Source organism: Primulina eburnea, chromosome 1 (genome assembly GCF_022965805.1).
Source record: "Primulina eburnea isolate SZY01 chromosome 1, ASM2296580v1, whole genome shotgun sequence".
In the NCBI taxonomy this organism is placed as follows: Eukaryota; Viridiplantae; Streptophyta; class Magnoliopsida; order Lamiales; family Gesneriaceae; genus Primulina; species Primulina eburnea.
In genome coordinates, this window is record NC_133101.1 from 18,766,932 (window position 1) to 18,790,975 (window position 24,044).

The following is a 24,044-nucleotide window of genomic DNA, read 5'->3' on the forward strand; positions in this document are numbered from 1 at the left end:
AAGCATAGACTTAAAAGTTCTGTTGCCCAAAATAGTTTCCTTAAAAGGAACTCCTTAAGAAAAGCGATCCCGAACTATGCTGTGCAAAAGGAACATTAAATGTGTTTATCAAAGATCATTTAATGCTCAGCATATCGAAAGCAACACGTCTGAACAGAGGATCAGGTTAACGTTGTTATGTCATTTCCGACCGTTAAGAAAATCGTGTATATTAACGGAAGTATATGCTAGCAGAAACCCTCTCGATTCTCAGCTGCATCATCACAACTCGCTTGCTTATTCAAAAAGATCTCAGAGCGCTCTAAAAGTTCATATACTCCATCGCTCAATTCAGCACGCACAAAAGAGAAATTTTATCTGATCATTTAAGGATCATTTTCGTGCTACTAAATCAAAACTATTTACTCATATCATTAACCCTTTGGTTATTTGATTCAGCTTTGATATCTGGTGAACTAAGTGTTCTTAAATACTCAGAAGTGTAAAGTGATCACTAAGAGTTCCAAAAAGGGCAGTGTGATAAGTTCTGATTGGAGTGGGCTGTTGCAAGAAGTTTGTAAAGCAAAATGTCTTTTAGTGGAATCCTTCCTAAGGAGGAAGAAGGGGTGACGTAGGAGTATTCATTCTCCGAACATCCATAACAAACCTGTGTCTTCTTACTTTCTGCAATCATTTATCTGTCTAGTCTCTATTCATTATTTTAGCCTAATATTGTGTTTTAAGTTGCTTTGAAGATTGTGAACCGTTTTCGCACTTAATAGCGGTTCACATTTTCAACCGTTTGAGAAGAAGTTTTCAGCCGCCTAAAAACGGTTGAAATCAAACTCTTACACGAGAAAATTTGAAAGAGTTCATTCAACCCCCCTCCCTCCCTCTAAACTCTTTCCCGATCCTAACAATTTCATTAGTTTTGATAATATTTTGATGAGACGAAAGTTATTTTCTACTATAAAAAATAATATATGACATAATCTTTATAATAAATATAAATGATAACGATCATTGATTAACATCTGTCAAAGTATTAGAGCTTTTATATATGATATTTTAACATCTTTATTTATTTTGAAATCAAACTAACTAATTCAACAAATACAAAAAATAGCATTTTTATGCAAGTTCATTTCTTTGGTTATATTTTAAATTTTTATGTGAAAATAATACCAGTAGTTTAAATTTTATATTTAATAATTATCTATGAGTTTATTAGATTTTATTTGATATTTTCCATATAATCTTATTTAAATATGTATTTCATTACATATGTTGATTTATTTATTATTTTAAAATTATATTTAACAAAAAATTAGTAATTATCGGTATAGTTTATAAAAGAAGGAAGAGGTGAAATTCCTTGCCCACTAAACCCCCAAAAGCACCCCTCCCCCGGATTCTGATATAAATTTAATTGTCTAATATATAAAATTCTAAAAACGAAAGTAAAAAAATTATTTGGTGCTTAAATATTATTTAAATGAAATATTATGAGTATTATTTTACTATCAATATTATTATTTCATTAGTTTTGATATTGTTTTGATAAGTTAGTCACAAAATTTTAAATTTATAATTATTTATCATTAGTGTGCTTAATTTATGTAAATTATGATTTATGTATTGATAAAATCCACAATTTGATTAATTTTTAGTTTATTATGCCTTATACGTGATGTTTGGATATATTTTTTACAAAATTTGTTTCAGTTCATTTAGTTCTATATATTATGCTAATTATAATTTATTATATATCATAAAATTAACAATTTGAATTTTAATTTGGCAAAAAGTTCGAAAGTAAATTATATAAGTTTTTAATTAATTTATTCGTCTAATATAACAAGGGATTAAACTCAAATAAATAACAAAATGATTCAAATTATTTTTTTAGAAAATCAATTTTTTTATTTTTATCATAAAATTGTTATTTACGTGCATCACACGTGCTTCATACTAGTATATATATATATATATATATATATATATATATATATATATATATATATATATATATATATATATATATATATAGACACACACACTTGGTAATTTATGCACTTATGTATATAATTTATATTAATTTTATTAAATACTTAATTTTATATTTAATTTAATAATAATTGACAGAAATTAATGAAAAGTTATAGTGCAATTTAAATGTATAATATTGAAAAATAAGTTGCAATTACAATATTAAGAAAAATGTTGGCGTAAGGACAATTTTGAAAACAAAATATGATATCCTTTAGGTAACACACACACACATATATATATATATATATATATATATATATATATATATATATATATATATATATATGCATGTGTGTGTGTGTGTTTTTTTCAATGCACAACAGCTAGTCATGCAACTCTTCAAAATATATTAAATATTATGAGTGACAATTAATCCAAATGGGAAGAGCAATACATGAAATGTCTGCTATTCGTTTTCTTAAAACGCACTAGAATTTTGTTTTTCAGACCTCATATAGCATTTGGCCGAACCATAAAATATTTTTTTACGTCATTTTAAAATAAAACAACCAACTTTATAATTGAATAATACAGCCCATACTATAATATCTCAAAACATGAATAAAAAGTCGTAAAATATTTTTAACATAACTTGAAATCATAAATCATAACTAGTGCGGAAAACTAGCGTCGGTCCTCGGGTTATGTGCACCTTCAGTCTAGCAAAATCAACCATCAAGACCTCCATTAACATTATTATCATAACAACCTGCATCAATCACAACTAGTGAGTCTAAAGACTCAACACACCATAATCTTGATAACAAGTAATACATATACAGATCACATGCAACAGTGAAAAATACTTATACTTAAAATATTGTTTTCATGAAGATGCATAAACTTTAAACAATAACATTTTCGTAAACATTTTCATGATGCATAAACTTTAAATAAAAAAATTTTCATAAACAATTTCATATCAACATGAACATATTCATATTAATATCCATATTCGTATCAACATATTCGTATCATCATATTCATGTTCATATTCGTGTTTGTTGAATTCATATCGTGATTGTGACTCGTATTCTTAAACGTGTTGGGTGATGGATCCATTTACATGTAACCACAGTACTGGGCGGCGGGGGACACCAGCAACACTCTCACCGGTCAACTGGGCCCTGGCCTTACGTATTACCATATCATGTCATTGGAAATACGATCGTCGGGGCTCCCTCTGGTTTAAGAATACGAGTCACAATCACGATCTGAATTCAACAAACACGAACATGAACACGAATATGAATATGATGATATGAATATGTTGATACGAATATGGATACGAATATGAATATGTTTAAGTTTATATGAAAATGTTTTTATTTAAAGTTTATGCATCATGAAAGTGTTTACAAAAATGGTTATGTTTAAAGTTTATGCATCTTCATGAAAACGATATTTTAAGTACAAGTATTTTCACTGTTGCATGTGATCTGTATATGTAGTACTTGTTATCAAGATTATGGTGTGTTGAGTCTTTAGACTCACTAAGTGTGATTGATGCAGGTGATTATGATAATATGTTAATGGAGATCTTGATGGTTGATCTGACTGGACTGTAGGTGCACATAACCCGAGGACCGACGCTAGTTTTCCACATTATTTTATGATTTATGATTTTAAATTATGTTAAAGATATTTGTATGACTTACATTTATGTTTTGAGAGATTTTTGAGAGATTATAGTATGAGCTGTATTTCTCAAATATATAGTTAGTTGTTTTATTTTAAAATGGTACACAAATATTTTATGCATTGTGTATGTGGTTGGTCGAATTTTATGAGGGTAAAAAAAAAATTTCTAGAACTTTTAAGAAAATCGAATAAGCAGACGTTTCAATAAACATCAAAGCATAGTTATGAAAGGCGAGCGCCTGGCAGCGCCTAGGCAACAGGCGCAGCCAGGCGCACCTGTTGCGCCTGGGTCACACGACGGTAAACAAGCGTGTGCCAGAGCGCGCCTTGGCTCAGGCGCGCGCCTGCAGAAAGGCGTGGGCTTGTTCGCTTTTGTATAATATGATTAGATTCAATTATTTCAATATATATAACTCAAGCCCAATAAAATTAAAAGTCCAATAACAAACAAAAGTCATGTTTAACGTTTTAAAGAGCCCTACAATCTTCATGTGCCGGTCTGTGAAATTTTTTCTATGTATGCGCTGCGGCCTCTCTACGTCTCAAACTCTGTTTCTGTTTGTCTCTCTCTGTTCTAGTGTGCTTCATCTGCCTGTGCTAGTTTTCTACTTCAGGTATGCTCTCTCTCTTCCTTTCCCCCATCTCTTGCTCGTTATTAGTTGTTCTTGATTCCGCTTCCATCTCAGATTTTCAATATTTTTTGCTTCAAGTAGATAACTTGTTTGAACTATTATTATTATTTGATAAATCATTTCTAATCAATCACATCACCCCTGTTTCATTTTCATATTCCCCTGTCTTTTAGTATTGGAAGGTTTCTGATTAAACAGTGGTAATCATGTATTCATGTTATGCACCAAGCCTTCAAAAACGTGCATCACATATTATCTCCATTAGTTACTTTTGTTAAAACTTGGGCTATTTTGCGCTATTATGATTATGAATAAAATGGTTGATCATTATAAACTTTAAAGAATTTGTCCAACTCCAAATGACGGCAAAACACAATCTTTCCTGATTGCCAAGCTTTGTAAAAATAACACCACTGTGATGCCATCTTAACAAAGAAATGTCCGCTGAAAATTGCGGAAAAGAAATGTTCGCTGCAATTGCTGAAAATTGTGGAAAAGAACTCGTCTTTGCTGTTGCTGTGATTAGGAAAATAACACCACTCATGTAATTCCTGTTACTTGTGAGTTGCATGATGTCTTACTGTTGCTGTGATTAGGAAAAGAATTATTGTCTTTATATTTTATACTTTGTATTTATATATTTAATTTTGTATTTCAAGCTCAGCAACTTACTGTAGATTTCTTGAATAAAACATGTTTTTACAAATAAAAATGTCAAATTCTGAATCACAAGCCCTTCGAAAAGATCCAGCATGGAATTATGCAACACTAGAAGACCCAAAAAATACCAATAAAGTGAAGTGCAATTTTTGTGGGAAAACAACTAATGGTGGGATTTATCGACATAAACAACATCTTGTCGGAGGCAATAAGAATACGAAAACTTGTTCAAAATGTCCAGAGCACGTGAAAGAAGAAATTAGTTCTTATATGTCAAAAAAAAAAACTGAAAAATCAAAGGGATGTGATCCCTCACTTTGATGAAGTTGCAGAACAACAAGAATATTTGGATTTGGAAGTTGAAGAAGATGTACCGGCAAAAGGAAAACGACCTAAATCAGTTTATTTTGGTCAGCGTTCTAATCTTGCACCTGATTTTCCTAGGAAAAAACTAAAACAAGCTGGTCCAATAGATTTATAATTCCGACAAGATGTTGATGAGACTGTATCTCAAGGAAAGAAAAAAGATGCAAAGACAGCAAAGTTGTATGATGAAAATAAGAAAAAACTGAGGGAGAATGCAGTGCAAAAGTTCGCTAGATGAATGTATGATGCAAGTATTCCTTTTAATGCCGTGAATTATGATAGTTTTAAACTATTTATTGAAGTTGTTGGACAATTTGGTTGTGGAATGAAGCCCCCTTAAAAAAGGAGTTGGAACATACAAAATTGATATTGAAAGAATACACGGATGACCATGTTAAATATGGATGCACTTTGATGGCAGATGGGTGGACTGATAGAAAAAATAGGACATTGATTAATTTTTGGTAAATGGTCCTAGAGGGACCGTGTTTATAGAATCAGTGGATGGGTCGAGCTATTCTCACACGGGAGCGAAATTATTTGATTTGTTCGACAAATATCTACAACAAATTGGGGCAAAGAATGTGGTTCAAATTGTTACTGATAGTGCAAGCGCAAATGTTTTAGCTGGTATGGTTTTAACTTTTGAATTTTTACATTAGTTATATCACTTTATATAAAATTATTATACTATTTAAATTAAAGTTCTAACTTCTAATGTGTGATTTGTATATTGTATTTAAATTTTAATGAACAAGACGTCATTTGGAAGCACAATATCCTCACTTATATTGGTCTCCATGCGTTGCTCACTGTTTAGATTTGATGCTTGAAGATTTCGTTAAGCTTCCTCACATGAAGAAGGTATATGAAAGGGCAATGATGGTTAATGGATATATACATAACAGGCCCCAAGTTTTAAACATGATGAGAGAATTCACAAGACAGAAAGATATGGTTAGAGCATGAAAAACTCGTTTTGCTACTGCTTTTTTGACTTTAAAGTGTTTTCAAAATCACAAGGCGAGTTTGAGAAAAATGTTTACATCTGAGAAATGGACCACTAGTAGATTTGCAAAGGAGGCACCGGGTAAACGGGCAACAGAGATTATACTAATGCCTTCATTTTGGAATGCGATCATTTATGCTGTTAAAGTGGGTGGTCCTGTTGTGAAAGTTCTTCGATTGGTTGATGGGGAAAAAAACCTTCAATTGGCTATATTTATGAGGCAATGGATCGAGCTAAGGAAGCTATTGCTACATCATTTGATCACAAAGAGGATAAATATAAAGATATTTTTGCTATAATTGATCATAGGTGGACGATACAACTCCATCGACTTTTACATGCTGCTGGGCATTTCTTAAACCCGGAGTTCTTCTATTCGGATTCTAATATAGAAAATGATAATGAAGTAGTAACAGGTTTGTATAAATGTATTGCTAGGATGTGTGAAACCGATGAGCTACAGGATAAGATCATGGACCAATTGCCATTGTACAAAAGGGCCGAAGGACTTTATGGGATGCACATGGCAGTCAGACAAAGAAACAAAAAATCACCATGTAATCAATATTTTATTTTTATTATATGATAATTGATATGTAGTTTTAATGTTCAATTTTTTATTTTGTTTCAAAATAACCAGCGGAATGGTGGTTGGCTTATGGGTGTTCGACACCCGAATCGCAAGTGTTCGCAGTGAAAGTTCTAAGCCTCACTTGTAGCTCATCTGCTTGTGAACGAAATTGGAGTGTGTTTGAACATGTGAGTACTAAGTATTAGTATTTAATGAAATATTAAATAAATTTCTTATTTTAAAGCTAAAATTAATTTATATCAAATATGTGCAGCTTCATTCCAAAAGAAGAAACAGATTGGAGCAAAAAAAATTGAATGATTTGGTTTATATAAAGTATAATAGTGTTTTGAGGCGCCGATATGATATGCGTGATACGATTGATCCTATTTCTTTGGCCGATATAGATGATAGTAATGAATGGTTGATGAAGAAATTTATAATAGTGGTGACGAAAATGATCTCGTGTTTGATGATGACAGTTTGACTTGGGGTGAAGTTCGACGAGCTTCTGGGGTTGATGAAGATGCCTATAATTTTAGGTCTCGAGGTCCATCCTATACAAAAGAAGTAGCGGCTAGTACGAGTACATTAAATACGTATAAAAGAAGATCCACTATCCATCGTTATAACAATGAAGAGGATGAAGAAATTGATTTTGGTGAAAACGACGAGGAATCAGAAGGATACAAATCTGGAGCTTCAGCTTCTGGATATGATGATGATGATACAATTGGGGAGGATGTAGATGGATTTGATGATTTAGATTTTTGAAGTTTTTTTCTTAATATACTATGATGCACTTACGACTTAATAATAAATTTTAGATGATCGGAGTTTGTTTTTTGTTATGATTTATGCTACATTATCTGTTAATTGATTTTTATTTATATTATTTGTTATTTTTGTGAATTAGTATTTAATTTAAATAGTATAAAATACTATATATGTTGAATTTTAAAATTTGTGTCAAATGCGCTTTACTTCGATAAAACGTGCGCTTCGCCTCGCGCCTCAGGCTCCAAGGCACCCTAACGCTTTAGTGCGCTTTGCGCCCCAAATAACTATGCATCAAAGCACTACAAATTTAGGTTGATTGTGACAACCACAAGTGTTGCAACTAGCAAATATCTGTATCAACAGTTTTTAAAAAGTGATCTACTAAAACATGAAAATGAGTGCTCAATTCTTTACATACATTTTCTTTATTTCTCGAGAGTTACTGCAGGAGACACCTTTTGCCAAGATCCGATCTTTTAGTACCCACTCTGTTGATCCAACAATATGTTTCAAGTACCTGCCACAATGTAAGATTTACATGGTTATATGAAATGTGTACTATATCAGTATCTCTAAATAGTTGAAAAAAGCAAACTCGGACCATTTTCGTGTGTCGTATTATTGCAGTCAACTAGTCAATTTTAGTATTGTACGGATTGTAGTATACAACTGACACATTAGTCTTTTCAAAATGTTAAACAATTTGGGCGTATTCATAGCAAATGGAGCATTGATTTGGGTAAGAGGAGAGTGTTTAAGAATACTTAATCTACTTCGTATATGCTTGGTGAGTTGTCATTCACTTCATAGACCACGACTCTGGAGAGCCACTTGTTTCTTCAGCACTAATTTAGTGGGGAACTGTACAGACATCCAAAAGTTGACAATCGAACTCCCACCCAATCCAAGAAAATTTGATGGTTCTAACACATGATAGTGATACCATATCTTACAATGCAACTGATGTAGCAAAGTATGCGTTACACATTTTAAAAATAACCCATAACGTATCAGTTTGCCAGAAACCAAATTCAAATGGAAGAGGGTCCATTTTCAATCTTTTGTAATCTCAAACAAGTCAGTTTTTTGGATATGTTGGGATGAGAGGGGACTCGAACTTGGAAAACAATTCTATTTCCAGTTCTAAGACAGCAATATTTGGATATCAAACCTACATTAGCTCCATCAAACTAGATTGACCTAGGGTCATGTCAACATGGCTCAATCTGTTGATAGTCTAAACTTGATTGACCTGGGGTCATTTCAACATGGCTCAATCTGTTGATAGCCTGAATTCTATTGAATAGGTAGCTATTTAGCTGAGGCTCTTTTTAACAAGCCACTACCTTTCTAAGTCTATCTATATCCATGTCCCTGAGAAAACAACTAAACATCATGAGGGACCGTGTGGCCACTAAAACAATAATATACATATTATATATGCTATATTACTATGTCAAGATAAAGACTACGCCACTCACCCTTATGATAGGTGATCCTTTAATTGACCAACGTTACCAATGGTGGTCCTCTTAATCACATCTGATATAGCAGGATTCACACTCATACCAGCAGAATTGACTAAGGATTAATAGTTTAATTTACAGATCTATCACCTTGAGATAGAACTAGAGAATTACTCGACTTTTCCTAATATTAGTGGTCTTCTCATTCCCAAATTTAAAAGATAAATCTTCAGTTTTTTCGTTTAATGCTTGAAAAGGGCGGCACACTAAGAAATCTCAAGGAAAGCGAATTAAAGTAGCATAAACATGAAACAATAGTATCATCATTTGTGATTTGAGTCGAGAATAGTAGATAACCTCTGAAGAAGTGCATTGTTGCAGAGATATTGAAATTTGATGGCAACACATAATAACGAATAGTGAATCAAGAAGAAAAATAATAAACATTTCCGTAAAAGAGCAGGTTCAAGATAAACCTAAATAGGCTAAATTTAAAAGTACAGAAGTAAAAATAACAAGTACAAACAACAATAGTGGTTCAAGAATACAAAATCAAAAGTTGGGGGGTGGGGTGTCAAAGGCCAAAAAGAGCCAGTCATATATAACAGAAGCACGAATCAGCTTAAATAAAACTTTATGAGCTACTTCAGTTCCGAAAGGCCTTCAGTCTCCTACATTCTTTCAAATTTTTTTACATCATACGAAAGAAAGAGACGATGCAATCATGCTTAGCTTCTTCTCATATTAGCAAACTATTGCATTTTATGCTATTTGATGAATTCCAAAGTGAGAGCAAGATGAAAACACAATGAGAGAACACCTCGGAAGTCAGAACAATTGTTTAATTGTATCAAGAACGACATGAACTATTTATCACATACACTTAAAAATGGATAATATTAGGACAATCTACCAATTTTCAGTTTTCTCGTTCATAGAGGTTGTCTTACTCTGCAACACAACCTAAATTATCATTTTTCTTCTATTCATGTAATAAAAAAAATAAACCTACACTGGACCGAACTTCAAATTGAAAGGAAAAACTAACCTACAATTCAGTGTCAGAATCCTGCCATTGCTTGCCGGGAAGAGCTGCTGACATCACCCATCTTTTCCATTCCTCCCTATCAATCCCAATAATCCCAATTCTTTTTTATCAACCAATTTTCACAAAGCTAACACATAATTTGACTACTTCACCCCTTACTGGAACAAATATATAAGTAAACCACATTTAGCAAAATCAATTATAAAATTACACTAGAAAAATAAACAAGCTTCCAATTTCCTACAGAGCATTTATAAAGAGGACTATATCCTTATAACAAATGCATCGGACTCACAAAGAAACTACTAGCGATCCTGACAAGTACGGCAGAAGGTACCTGTTTGGGCTAAAAATAATTAATTATGAAAGCCCAATTTAATGTTAAGCCCAATTAAATTATAAAAGCCCATAACAGATCAATTCAATTCTTATCGAATTAAACCGATTACAACGTGGGAGGAAAGAAATGGAAATCGTGCGAAGGTAGTGGGAAAAATCATGGGCTCATGGGGGAGTGGAAGAAACTACCTTTCAAAGCGAAGAAAAAGAAGGGATCGGCAAACACTGAGAACTTCTACAAAACTCAACAACTCAACTACGCACAAAATTCTGCAAAATACTCTCTGCAAAATTGCAATCTTCAAGCTTTAGTCGTTAATCATTCCAGCATATTTCTAGCAATTTACATCTTCTCGTTTCATGTTTCAGCAATTCTATTTGTTATATTTTTACGTCTTGTAAGTTCCTACGGTTTATTGAAAATATAAACAATGTCAGGGATTTATTTTCTTCAAATTCCAATAATTTTCTTAGTTTTGGCGTTGCATTTGTTTTAGGAGATTAGAACCGACGGTCAAATTTAGTATCCATAATCGTCAAGTTTTTAGAAGTTAGATTTTTATCATTTTCACACATATCGGTGCACTTCGCACCTGGCACGCCCGCAAATACCAAATATTGTGCAAACATATTTTTGGCACGCCCGGTGGGACCATCACTATGCCGCCAAGAAGAAAGGAAAACGTGAATCAGGAGGGTGGGGAGTCTCTGGCGAATCAAGAGGGAACTCAAGCGCCTCAGCCAGAACAACACGTTGTTGAACCACAGGTTGAAGAAATGGATCTACAGATTTCTACTACTAATGACCAAGTCTCAAACAGGGTGATTGGAGAACTGACTGATACAAAGATTGAGGAAATCTCACTGGCATTATCTAAGGCGATGGCTGACTGTTTGAAATCCATTTTGTGTAAGCCGAGTAAGTCCCTTCGAGGAGAGCAAAATACTACTGGCAAAGAGGCTGACCAGGGAAGCAACCAAGTTCATGAATCCGATCAGGGAGTTGGAGACTCAAGGGCTGGCGATCCCCGCCGCCCAGAGTGTACTCTCCCAAATCAGCCCGAAAGAAGGTACACACCACCTCACAAGAGAGAAGAAACCTTAGGAGGGAGAGCTCAGCCATATCCACGTACTCATGGAGTGGGGAGCTCGAAGCAACCAGTTGCTCAAGTGTTCAGCGTGACCAATCCTCTGTACCAACCGGGAGCTTATGATGACATATCGCACATGGATTATCCAGGAGGAGATGGAGGCTTCCCAGGGGGTAATTTTGGTTTAAATGCAGGGTTTCAAGCTCGGGGGGCAAATTACCATCACCAACTCCCCGCTCGGAATTTGCACGGGATTGATCCAGAAATGGTGAGAGAAGCTGTTCAAGAGTTATATGGGCCGGCCTTGAAACAGATTGGCCGCCCAGAGTTCCACAAACCATATCCAGACTACATTGACGTGAATAACCCGTACCCAAGGGGTTATAGAGTGCATGAGTTCAGTTTATTCTCCGGGGAGGATGGCCAGTCCAGCATGGAACACATAGCCAGATTCACCATCCAGTGCGGGGAATTAGCCAACTTGGAGAACTTCAACAATCTAAAGTTGCGGCTATTCCCAAATTCCCTCACTGGAACTGCATTCGCTTGGTATGCCTCGCTCCCCAGAAATTCAGTGATGAGTTGGCAAGAAATGGAAAGACAATTTCACATTCAATTCTATAGAACAGAGCCTGAAGTGTGCATTGCCGACTTATCCAGAGTCACTCAAAAGAAAGGAGAGTCTGTGGAATATTTCATAGACAGGTTCAAGAAGATGAAGAATAGGTGCAAGGTGTTCCTACCCGAGACTGAGTTCGTGAAGATGGCACAAAAGGGGCTAGATTTTGAATTAAGGAAGAAATTCCAGGGAATGGAGTTCAGGGATTTCTTTGAGCTAGCCGCCAAAGTGGCTGAATACGAAGAGCTTTTGAGGGAAGAGTCGTACAAGAAGAAAACTGCTATGGGGTCGTATTATCAAGAGGTGGAAGATGTGGCATTGGCGGAGATTCGGTCAGCTGGTTCTTGCACCGTTCCCCTGCTAAAAAAGAAGCCAGCAGAACCTGAAAAGAATAATAGCTCCCAACTCCCCAAAGACATGCACTATACTTTTGACACGTCAAAGACCGAGGAAATCTTCGATTTCTTGGTAAAGGAAAAATTCATCACATTCCCGCCTGATCATAAGATGCCACCTACAGAAGAGCTGAAGGGAAGAGAGTATTGTAAGTACCACAACTCTTACAATCATGCTACGAAGTCTTGTTGGGCGTTCAAGAATATCTTGCAGGACAGAATTAACAAGGGAGTTGTAAGTTCCCTAACAAACAAGAGTCTATGGCGGTGGATGACGATCCTTTTCCCCCCGTTGCTTTGGTTAATGTGAATATGACAGATTTGAGAGATCTTCTCAATGAGAAGAGAAGGCGATCTTTTGCAGTGAAAGACCGAGTGATCAAGAAATACTGGATTCCAAAGGGTCAATTGTTTGAAGCTCATGGAAGGCACAGTGTCGATGGAATGCCAATAGCCCAGCAGCGTTTCCCTAGAAGTGTTGGTGAATCCGCGGCCTTTAGGCCGAGGGATCAACATTTTCTTGAAAGACCAGTGATGGAGAAGCAATGGTTCAGAGGGGAGTCATCTCACAGTCATCACCAAAGGTATTCAAACAGGAGAAATGCATGTGAATTTGAGTCAAGGAGGGTGGAAACCAGAAAAGTATCAGCTGATCACGGCAGAGAACGACGTTCATACGAAATCCCAAAAGGAAAAATGATTGAGAACAGTGGAGTAAAGCCAAGATACGTTCTTCCAGCCAGAGGGGAGTTCAGTGAGTCTTGGAGAGTGGCCCAACACAAAAAGTTCCCTAAGCCACCGACTAGGACACAAAAGAGACGACTGTTGAGAGAAAGAGCTATTGCAAGAAGAGAGGAGTTCGCTAAGCTGAAGAATGAATCCAAAACTGATGTTCCAGTCTCCAATGAGCCAGTGAGGAGTAAATCTAAGTTTGGAAGATCGGCTACTGAGGACAAGTTTGTTGAAGACGATGATGATTTATTAAGCGAAGAGGATGATCAAGCAAGGAAATCAATTAATTTTCGCGTTGGGGAATTTCACATCACTGTGGATTGTGCCACTGGAGTGGTGATACTACCCGAGATATTTAAAATGGTAGAAGAAGGGAACGGGGAGTTGATACCCCATGAATCGTCGCAAAAAGAAGATCAGGCAATTAAACTCCCCGAAGGGAGTTCAAAAGTGATTATCAAGGAGGATCACCGAAACAAGCCTCAGCAGGTGATACTTGAAAAGCCTACACCGGCCATGACCAAGCACATAAGGCCGTTGTACATCAAAGCCCACTTGAATGGGAAGCCAGTGTCTAGAGTGTTGATTGACAATGGCTCAGCAGTGAACGTTCTCCCAGTAAGAATGTTGAAAAATCTAGGCAAAAATGAAGAAGACTTGATCCCTTCAGAAGTTTCGGTTGCTGCATTTACAGGGGAAACTACCAAGACCATTGGGGTACTCCCCGCCGATGTTACTGTGGGGAGTATGTCATCTTTATGTGCATTCTTCGTGGTAAACTCCTCCGCCAACTTCCAAGCGTTGTTAGGCAGAGATTGGATCCATGCAAACCAGTGCATACCATCCTCAATGCACCAACTGTTGTTATTTTGGAAGGGGGATGACGTGGAGGTCGTAGAAGCGGATGGACAACCGTTCCAAACAAGTGCAAGTGCAGTAGAAGCCAGATATTATAATGGGGATTTTGGGCCCATCAAAATCCGTAGCAATAGCAAGAAAGAAAATCCACTGTACATGCAAACACCAACTCCAAGCTCGGTGTTGGAAAGAATCCTCAAACCTACCGTTATCGTGCCATCGAGGCCGATAATTCAGCCACTGATTGAGGAGATTGATGATTGATTCGAACCAACGAGGAAAGGAGGTAGCTGCAACCTCTATATGGAAGGCACATGTGCAGCAAGTACTGGAAAAACTAAAGGAAGAGGAAGCATGGGACACTTATGGAACTGAAGTGGTCCAAGAAGAAGAATACGAAAATGATGAGCTCCAAGTCGATGAGTTGTTGATGGCGCCATCTCAACTGGAAGATGGCCAACATGAAGTTCAAGACCCATTGGAAGAGATTAACTTGGGGGAGCTTGAGAATCCAAAAGTTGTATATGTGAGTAAGTTACTGGAAGAGCAGTTGAAGCAAGACTTGATCAGCATGTTGAAGGAATACAAAGATTGTTTTGCATGGGGTTATGATGACATGCCAGGGTTGGACCGAAAATTGGTCGAACATCGACTTCCACTCAAAGAAGGTTTCAAACCATTTCAACAGTCATCTCGTCGCATGTCAAAAGAAGTTGAATTGAAAGTGAAAGAGGAAGTTGAGAAATTGTTGAAGGCCAAGTTTATAAAGCCAATCCGATATACCGAGTGGCTTTCAAACATTGTGCCAGTAATGAAGAAGAATGGCAAGGTCAGAATATGCATCGACTTCCGAGACTTGAACTGTGCAACTCCCAAAGATGTATATGTGATGCCGATACCTGATATGTTAATTGATTCAGTGGCTAAACATGAGTTGTTGTCTTTCATGGACGGATTCTCGGGCTACAACCAAATCAAAATAGCCGAGACTGACACTCACAAAACAGCATTCAGATGCCCGGGAGCTGTTGGTACGTTTGAATGGCTTGTTATGCCATTCGGGCTAAAGAACGCGGGAGCCACGTATCAAAGAGCCATGAACTCCATCTTTCATGACATGATAGGACATCATATTGAAGTATATATAGATGATATCGTTGTAAAGTCCAAACAAGCTACTGATCACATTGAGCACTTGAGGAAAAGTTTCCAAAGAATGAGGCAACATGAATTAAAGTTAAATCCATTGAAATGTGCATTTGGCGTGAAGGCAGGAAACTTTCTGGGATTTCTTGTGCACCAGAAGGGAGTTGAAGTGGATAAGAACAAAGCCAAAGCTATTATGGAAGCAAATCCACCTAGGAACAAGAAAGAGTTGCAACGCTTCCTTGGGCAAGTGAATTACTTGAGGCGTTTTATTTCTAACCTTGCAGGGAAGACAAAGGAGTTTTCACAGCTGTTGAAGCTCAAAGACAAGCGGGGAGTTCAAATGGGAAGAGTCGCATCAGAGGGCTTTTGATGTGATCAAGAGATATTTATCTAATCCACCTGTGCTTATGCCCCCAGGTATGGAATGCCCCTTAAATTATACATCTCTGCTGCTCATGAATCAATTGGGTGTCTACTAGTTCAAAATAATCATGAAGGAAATGAACAAGCCATCTATTATTTGAGTAGATTCCTTACTCCAGTAGAGGTAAAATACTCTGTGATTGAAAAGCTATGCTTAACGCTGTATTATGCATGTACTAAGTTAAGACATTATTTGATTCAATCAAGAGTGTTTGTGGTGGCTAAAACCGATTTGATTAAATACATGCTTAATAGACCCATCCTCTCTGGGAGAATTGGCAAATGGTCTTTAGCGTTGGCCGAGTTTACATTGACATATTATCCCCAAAAATCAGTAAAAGGCCAAGCTATCGCCGATTTTTTAGCTGATCACCCTTCACTTGATGAGTTTATTGGAGAACAGGTTGGGTTTCCAGTTTGTGGAGTTGGAGTCCAACCCTGGGAGTTGAAGTTCGATGGATCAAGCACAGAAACAGCAGCTGGAGCTGGTATTGTGATCACCTCCCCAAGAGGTGTGAAAACCGCTCTATCCTTCAATTTGGATTTCCCATGCACCAACAATCAAGCAGAATACGAAGCACTGGTCATTGGATTGGAAATTCTGAAAGATCTAGGGGCAAGAGAATTATTGATATCAGGGGATTCTCAGCTGGTACTCAAACAGCTGTCAGGGGAGTTCAAATGCACAAGTTTGTCCTTGGCACCTTACTATACCGCCGCATCCCAACTTCTAGATGATTTCGAGGAAGTGTCATTAGTCCACGTCCCAAGACAAGAAAATTGGGAGGCAGACGAGTTGGCACAGGTTGCTTCGGGATTGAAGATGTCTCCAGAACTCACTCACAGACTAGTGTTGATTCAGAAGAAAAACCACCCTTCAATTCAGCAAAGAGGGATTCAGGTAGACACGCTCAACTTGGATGTAAATTTAGCTGGGGATTGGAGGGATGACATGAAAATGGTATTAGAATCAACCGGGAGAGATATTCCACGTGGTTTAAAAATGAGAGCTCTTAATTACGTTTTAGTGGAGGGTGATTTGTACAGGAAAGGGCTAGATGGTCTGCTTCTCAGATGCATAGGCTTCCCAGAGGCTTTGGAGATCATGAAGCAAGTTCATGAGGGAGTGTGTGGAGCGCATCAATCTGGAATAAAGATGAGATGGTTGATAAGGAGGTATGGCTACTATTGGCCATCCATCCTGAAAGATTGCATCAAATATGCTAAGGGATGCCAGCCATGTCAGAGACACGGGAACATCCAAAGAATTCCAGCGGATGAACTTCACAGCGTTGTCAAACCATGGCCATTCAAAGGCTGGGCCATGGACTTAATAGGGAAAATCTACCCTTCATCATCTAAAGGCCACTCGTTCATCCTTGTGGCTACAGATTTTTTCACCAAATGGGTAGAAGCAGTGCCCTTGAAGAAAGCGGAGCAAGGGGATGTTATTAACTTTGTGAAAGAGAATATTATTCATAGATTTGGAATTCCAGAGTCATTGACCACAGATCAGGGAACTATGTTCACAGGCTCAGATATGAGGGAGTTTGCAGAAGACTATGGAATTAAATTGATAAACTCATCCCCTCATTACCCACAGTCCAACGGGCAAGCCGAAACGTCAAATAAAGTGTTGATAAAGATTCTACAAAAGATGATGGAAGAGAATCCTAGGGATTGGCCAAGGCTATTATCAGAAACTTTGTGGGCATACAGGACATCCAAGAGGACTGCCACTGGAGTGAGCCCTTTTTCCCTTACCTTTGGCCATGATGCAGTGCTCCCATTGGAGATTATGGTGCCATCAATGCGAGTGGCAAAGCAAAATGAACTTTCCCTTGAGCATTATAATGAAGCAATGATCATGGAACTAGAAGAACTAGATGAGTTGAGAATCCAAGCGTACAATGCTTTGCTGTTACAGAAACAGAAAGTGGCAAGAATCTACAACAAAAGAGTTAACAAGAAAAGTTTTCATGAAGGAGAAATAGTGTGGAAGACCATACTACCACTAGGAACAAAGGATAGGGAGCTGGGCAAATGGTCTCCCAACTGGGAGGGACCATTCAAGGTGCATAAGGTGTTAGACGGAAATGCATATTGGCTATCAAGCATAGATGGCCATTCACACAAAAGATGCATAAACGGCAAGTATCTCAAGCCCTATTTTCCGAGTATGAGGGAAGAAGTAGGAAGAGCTTGCGAGTAAAGCAATCTCAAAGGCTAATCTTCAGTGGGGAGTTGGCATTTTTCAGTGGGGAGTTGGCCTTCGGGGCCACTTGTGTATATATTAAGTTCCTGATTTCAAGGTGTCATGTGATGTAGGCCTTAGGGCCACTTAAATAAATATATTTTGTTTAAGATTCAACAATAAAATCGATCGGGGAGAGTGGGACAGTAAGCCACTTCCATTCTTTATGTTGAAGGTCCATTATTTCACTAGGGAGTCGGCCTTATGGCCACTTATTTCCAATTTTTCTTTTATGGTACCAAAAATCATGGTGGAATAGACCGTTCTACCATTATAAATTGATTGTTTGCATGTGCAGTGACAGATTCATGAAGTAGGCCTTGAGGCCACTTAGAATGTGGGAGGAAAGGCACACAGCCAGCGGGGAGTTGAGCTTACTGGGCAGACGACGAGTAATAAAAGAAGAACTGAAGAGAACAAAGGTGATATGCAAACCCCAAAAAGACCCAGAAATTGATTTTGGAAGAAAAATAGGCTAATCAGCCATTTTTGCATATTTCTAGCTTCATGTTCATGTTGTACGATTTTATTTGAAGTAGGCCTTAGGGCCACTAATGTAAATATTTGTTGGTTATGATTCAAAAATGACAACGATCGATTAAAGTTGGCCAGTAGGCCACTTTTATCGTACTGGATCCATTGTGTTTCGATAGCCAATGAAGGGAGAGAATAATCTCGAGTGGGGAGTTTTAAGCCAACATATGGTTTTGATTGAAGCTATTGAAAATGAGTTGGGTTAAGTGAATTAAGAACGAATAGAAACTCCTTCCCAACATCCAATACACAACACCCCATACAAATCCACCTTCGTACCACACCCATCACCCAACAACCACAACACCAAACCAACAATCAACAGATAAGAAGCGGAGCCACCGCATGCAAGAACAGTAAGTAAACGTGTATGCGGGAAAGGGGTCCAACTGAAGTGCAAATACGTGTATGCGGGAAAGGGGTCCAACTGAAGTGCAAATGCATATACGTGTATGCGGGAAATGGATCCGACTGAAGTGCAATGCATAATGTTAGGAGCGAGGGAATCATCTTGAGTGGATGCAACACATAAGAGCATATAAGAGCACATAATAGTCGAGAAATACCTATGTCAAGAAACCTCAAATGACACAAATGCTTAAGTGTCAAATGCACCAGGGAGCTGAGGCCAACCCATGGCCAATCTCAATCCAGTGATACCTGTTATGAGTAAACATGCCAACACTATTAAAAAAAAATGAGAGTGGGGAGTTGATGCCCAAGAAAGAGTAAGGAGTTGAATGAATCCCAAATCCAAGAAGGAATGGAAGCTAAAGAAGCAGACATGCAATACAAGGAAATGCTTGTGGATTTCATTTGGGCAAATTCACAAACACCATTAAGATGTGATGATGATCAAATTAAGTATTAGTTGACTTTGCTACCGAATGGGAAATCGACGACCCAGAGATGGCGAGGAAGGGATTAAGACCAGTGGCGGAGCCGGCGAACGCAATGGGCAACGAGACAGAAACAGTGGCCGGAGCAGAAATGGCGCCCGCAGCGATGGATGCGGAAGGATTCGCCGGAGGTGGATCGTGAGCCATAAAACGACTGTGGGCAGCAGTAGAGAACAATCGACAGCAAAGAACGGCTGGAAAGAGCTTGAGAGCCGCCACGGTTGAGGTGTAGGATTGGCGGAGCGACGGGCTTCCACAGTGGCAGCGGGGAGTAATCGGATGAGGGCAGCGAGAAGGAAGAAGTGAAGAAAGCGGATTACAGATTTTGAATTTGAAAAGGAGTCTGCTGTTAAAAACCCAAGTGTGAATTGGGCCCAATCCAAAATCACAAGCCCATGACAAGAGAAAATGCTTACGGGCCGCTCCGACAAACAAGTTGGAATTGGGCTACATACAAGCATTTTGGCCCACGGGCCAATGCTTGCGGGGGGCAATTGTTTGGGCTAAAAATAATTAATTATGAAAGCCCAATTTAATGTTAAGCCCAATTAAATTATAAAAGCCCATAACAGATCAATTCAATTCTTATCGAATTAAACCGATTACAACGTGGGAGGAAAGAAATGGAAATCGTGCGAAGGTAGTGGGAAAAATCATGGGCTCATGGGGGAGTGGAAGAAACTACCTTTCAAAGCGAAGAAAAAGAAGGGATCGGCAAACACTGAGAACTTCTACAAAACTCAACAACTCAACTACGCACAAAATTCTGCAAAATACTCTCTGCAAAATTGCAATCTTCAAGCTTTAGTCGTTAATCATTCCAGCATATTTCTAGCAATTTACATCTTCTCGTTTCATGTTTCAGCAATTCTATTTGTTATATTTTTACGTCTTGTAAATTCCTACGGTTTATTGAAAATATAAACAATGTCAGGGATTTATTTTCTTCAAATTCCAATAATTTTCTTAGTTTTGGCGTTGCATTTGTTTTAGGAGATTAGAACCGACGGTCAAATTTAGTATCCATAATCGTCAAGTTTTTAGAAGTTAGATTTTTATCATTTTCACACATATCGGTGCACTTCGCACCTGGCACGCCCGCAAATACCAAATATTGTGCAAAAAGTACCATTGTACAGCTCACAGCACGCCCGCGCATTGGCTGCCAAGTGAGATGTCCGGCCATTACATTATGCAATGGCAACAGTGATTGAATACATCCCAGTTCCCCCAATGTCCTGCACCACATAACTTGGTGAATATCTATAAAGAATCCAATTTACCGCGGCCATCATGACAGACAAGTGATGAAAAAAGGCGTGTTAGTATATGATAATTAAATTGAAATGAACTAAAAGTATAGAAAATTTAGCACCTGGGATTGGAAAACGATAGGCAGCGGGGTTGGAGGGAAGACGGGCGAACGAGCCGAGCGGATGAGAGCGGCGGCGACGAGCGGAAAGCGGAAGCCCTGGCCGTGGAGTTGAAAGATCTGGAAAACGAACCACGCCAAGCCATACTGCTGCGTCGTTGGGAATCGGGAGTGGAGCTAGTAGGGTTTTGGCCAGGGTTTTGGAGAAGTGATACGCTGCTACGCAGGAGACTGTGCAGTAAGTTTTTGGGCCGTATTCAAATGTAGCAAATCAAGCCCAATTGTAGGCCCACATTTTAATGTCTCTCAGGCCCATAAGAACATATTAATACGGAACCAAGTAATAATTTTGGTTTGTTCCGACTTCCAGTTCCAAATAAAGATGGGGAGCAAATAGAAACCGGAGAAACATATATATATATATATATATATATATATATATATATTGTTGTGCCTAAAAAATAATCCAAGAAGCCCACAAAAACTTGGAAGCCCATAAGCAAAAGTCCAACATATGAAAGCCCAAGAGAATTGCAGTTGGCCCAGGAAAAGAAAGATTCGACCAGTCAATGCCACTACCCAACATGGAAGATCGTGGAGAAATCGTGGAATACAGCCTAAACTAACATGCGGAGTTGAACAAAAATAGGAAGGAATAATCAGAAAAGGACACAACAGACACAACATCAAATATTTCTAAAATTTCTCTCAATATTTTATCTTCTTTTTTCTCCAATTTGTAGTGTTTTAGTTTATTCAGATTTTGCATATTCCTTCAACTTTCTTGTGATAATGTCGTTCAAATTAATAACAACGTAATTAAATTTGATGTTGTTAATGGATTCTTCCTGTAATTTTGTCATATTCCTCATTTTGTGTTTGCGTTTTTGAGCCATTTCGAAGGAGTTAGAACTTACGACCGAATCGAGACATACAACGTTTGGTTAAAGAAGTCGGATTATTTCACAACTTTGGCACGATCACGTGCCTGTCACGCCCCGCAATTTTCGTGATAAACTAATTGGCACGCCCAGTGGGACAGCAATGCCTCCAAAGCGTACTGAGAAACATGAAGGAATTCCTCTATCACAAGGGAAGGGCCATCGTTCACAGAAAGAAGAGACCGATGCTAATGGAAGATCAGTGGAACGACTCGTACACCAGTTCGAAGAAGAGACTATGAAAGAAAGAGTTGCCGTTTCTGGCGGCGATGGACCTTCAAAAAACTTCATGTTGACCATGGAAAAGAATATTCGCAGTGATCTCAGATAAATGACCCAAGCTTTCTCTACTGTCATGATGGAATTTGTGGCATAAGTGAAGGAATGGAGGAAGTCTGCAAAAGGAGAGGTTGTTACACCAGAAAATGATAAACTTTAAGAGATGATACCAAATTGTCTAAAGATCAAGGCAAAGGATCGGGAATTTCTCAAGCAGGTAAAAATCGCCGCTTGAGAGAAGCATCGATTCCTGAATCTGCCAGGGAAAGAAGATATACTCTTCCGCACAAAAAGAAGAGGAGTTGGGGTTGAAATACTAAAATTGCAATAACAATAAACAAGTGGCTGGTAATATATTTTTTGTGACGTCTCCTAACTTTCATCCGGGGATGTATGGTGATGAGGGAATGCACGGGTATGCAGTACCAAATTCGAAGAATAACATCCGGGGGGCAATCTATCCCACATACCATTACGACAAACTCCAGTCTTGGACTTCGAGACTGTACATGATGTCATCCAAAAGTTGTATGGCCCAGGGGTGAGACCAATCAACCAACCAGAGTTCCACAAACCATACACCGATGTGGTTGATTGTGAAAATCATTACCCACGAGGATATCACATTCCAGAATTTACTTTGTACTCGGGGAAGACGGTCAATCTAGAATGGAACATGTGGCGAGATTCACAATACAGTATGGGGAACTAGCAAATTTGTATAACTTTTTCAACTACAAGTTACGTTTGTTTCCAAATTCATTGACTAGTACTGCGTTTACATGGTATGACACACTGCCTCGGAATTCTATTATTACTTGGCATGACATGGAATGCTAGTTCCATACATATTTTTCAGAACAGTACCTGAGATCAGTATCGCGGAATTATCGAGAGTGGTCCACAAGCTGTCAGAATCTGCTAATGATTTCATTTGCAAATTCAAAAGAGTGGGGAGTAGGTGCAAAATTTTCATTCCAGAATCAGAATATGTGAAAATGGCGCAGCGAGGACTTGACTTTGAGCTGAGAAAGAAATTCCAAGGGATGGAATTCCACGATTTGTATGAGCTTGCTGCTAAGGTATCAGAGTATGAGGAAATATTGCGTGAGGAAAGTCATAAAAAGAAGTCTACTGTTGGCTCTTACTTTCAGGAAGTTGAAGAAGTTGCCTTGGCAGAAGTGGTAAATTATTTCCTCCGATGGTAACTCCCAACGGACAATAGAGACGTGTGGAACACCCAAAGTTTCCAACGCCACTTTCTCGAACCCAAAAAAGACGTTTGTTGAGTGAAAAGCAAAGCATGTTTGGTCTGGTGGCTTTTATGATAAATGAAATTGCTACAGATTTCGTCCAGAATAATGTTTCGAAAGATTGTACAGGAGTTCTTGTTGATAAAGAGAAAAGAGTGGTTATGAAGAAACCTACCAATGTAATGACTAGACATATCAAACCACTTTATATCACGGCGCATGTTAATGTAAAACATGTGTCTAGAGTATTGATAAATAATGGATCTGCTGTCAATATTCTACCCCACAAAATTCTGCAGAAGTTGGGGAAAGGTGTGGAAGACTTGATTCCGACAGAAGTCTCTATGGCAGCTTTTACTGGAGAATCCACCAAAACCTTGGGAGTATTACTAGAAAATGTTACTGTAGGGTCTCGATCCTCTCTGTCAGCCTTTTTCGTGGTCAATTCCAATGCTAGCTTCCATGCTTTGTTTGGGAGGGATTGGATTCATTCCAATCATTGTGAGCCATCCTCCATGCACCAATTATTGTTCATGTGGAAAGGGGATGAGGTGGAAGTGGTATAGGCTAATTTGTAGCCGTATCAATCTAATTCCAATGTCGTAGAAGCTAAATATTATGATGGAGCTTTTGGTCCAATTAAATTTTGTAACTAAAAGGTGCATGGACAACCAGGAGCAGTGTACATAGACACTCAAAAGG

The 24,044-nt window shown here is 38.1% G+C and overlaps 1 long non-coding RNA gene across 2 annotated transcripts in view; it reads right to left on the reverse strand.

Moving 5' to 3' along the window:
• Positions 1 to 21,083, reverse strand: part of LOC140828825 (uncharacterized) — a 92,754-nt gene extending 71,671 nt beyond the window's left edge. Inside the window, exons 1-4 of one of the 2 annotated variants that reach the window (XR_012117353.1) lie at positions 20,873 to 21,083; positions 20,627 to 20,735; positions 10,209 to 10,280; positions 7,976 to 8,207 (exon numbers count right to left, since the gene is read on the reverse strand). This is a non-coding gene — a long non-coding RNA (uncharacterized lncRNA). The remainder of the gene's footprint in view (positions 1 to 7,975; positions 8,208 to 10,208; positions 10,281 to 20,626; positions 20,736 to 20,872) is intronic. The other variant, XR_012117354.1, reaches the window with a different exon arrangement.
• Positions 21,084 to 24,044: the final 2,961 nt, after the last annotated feature.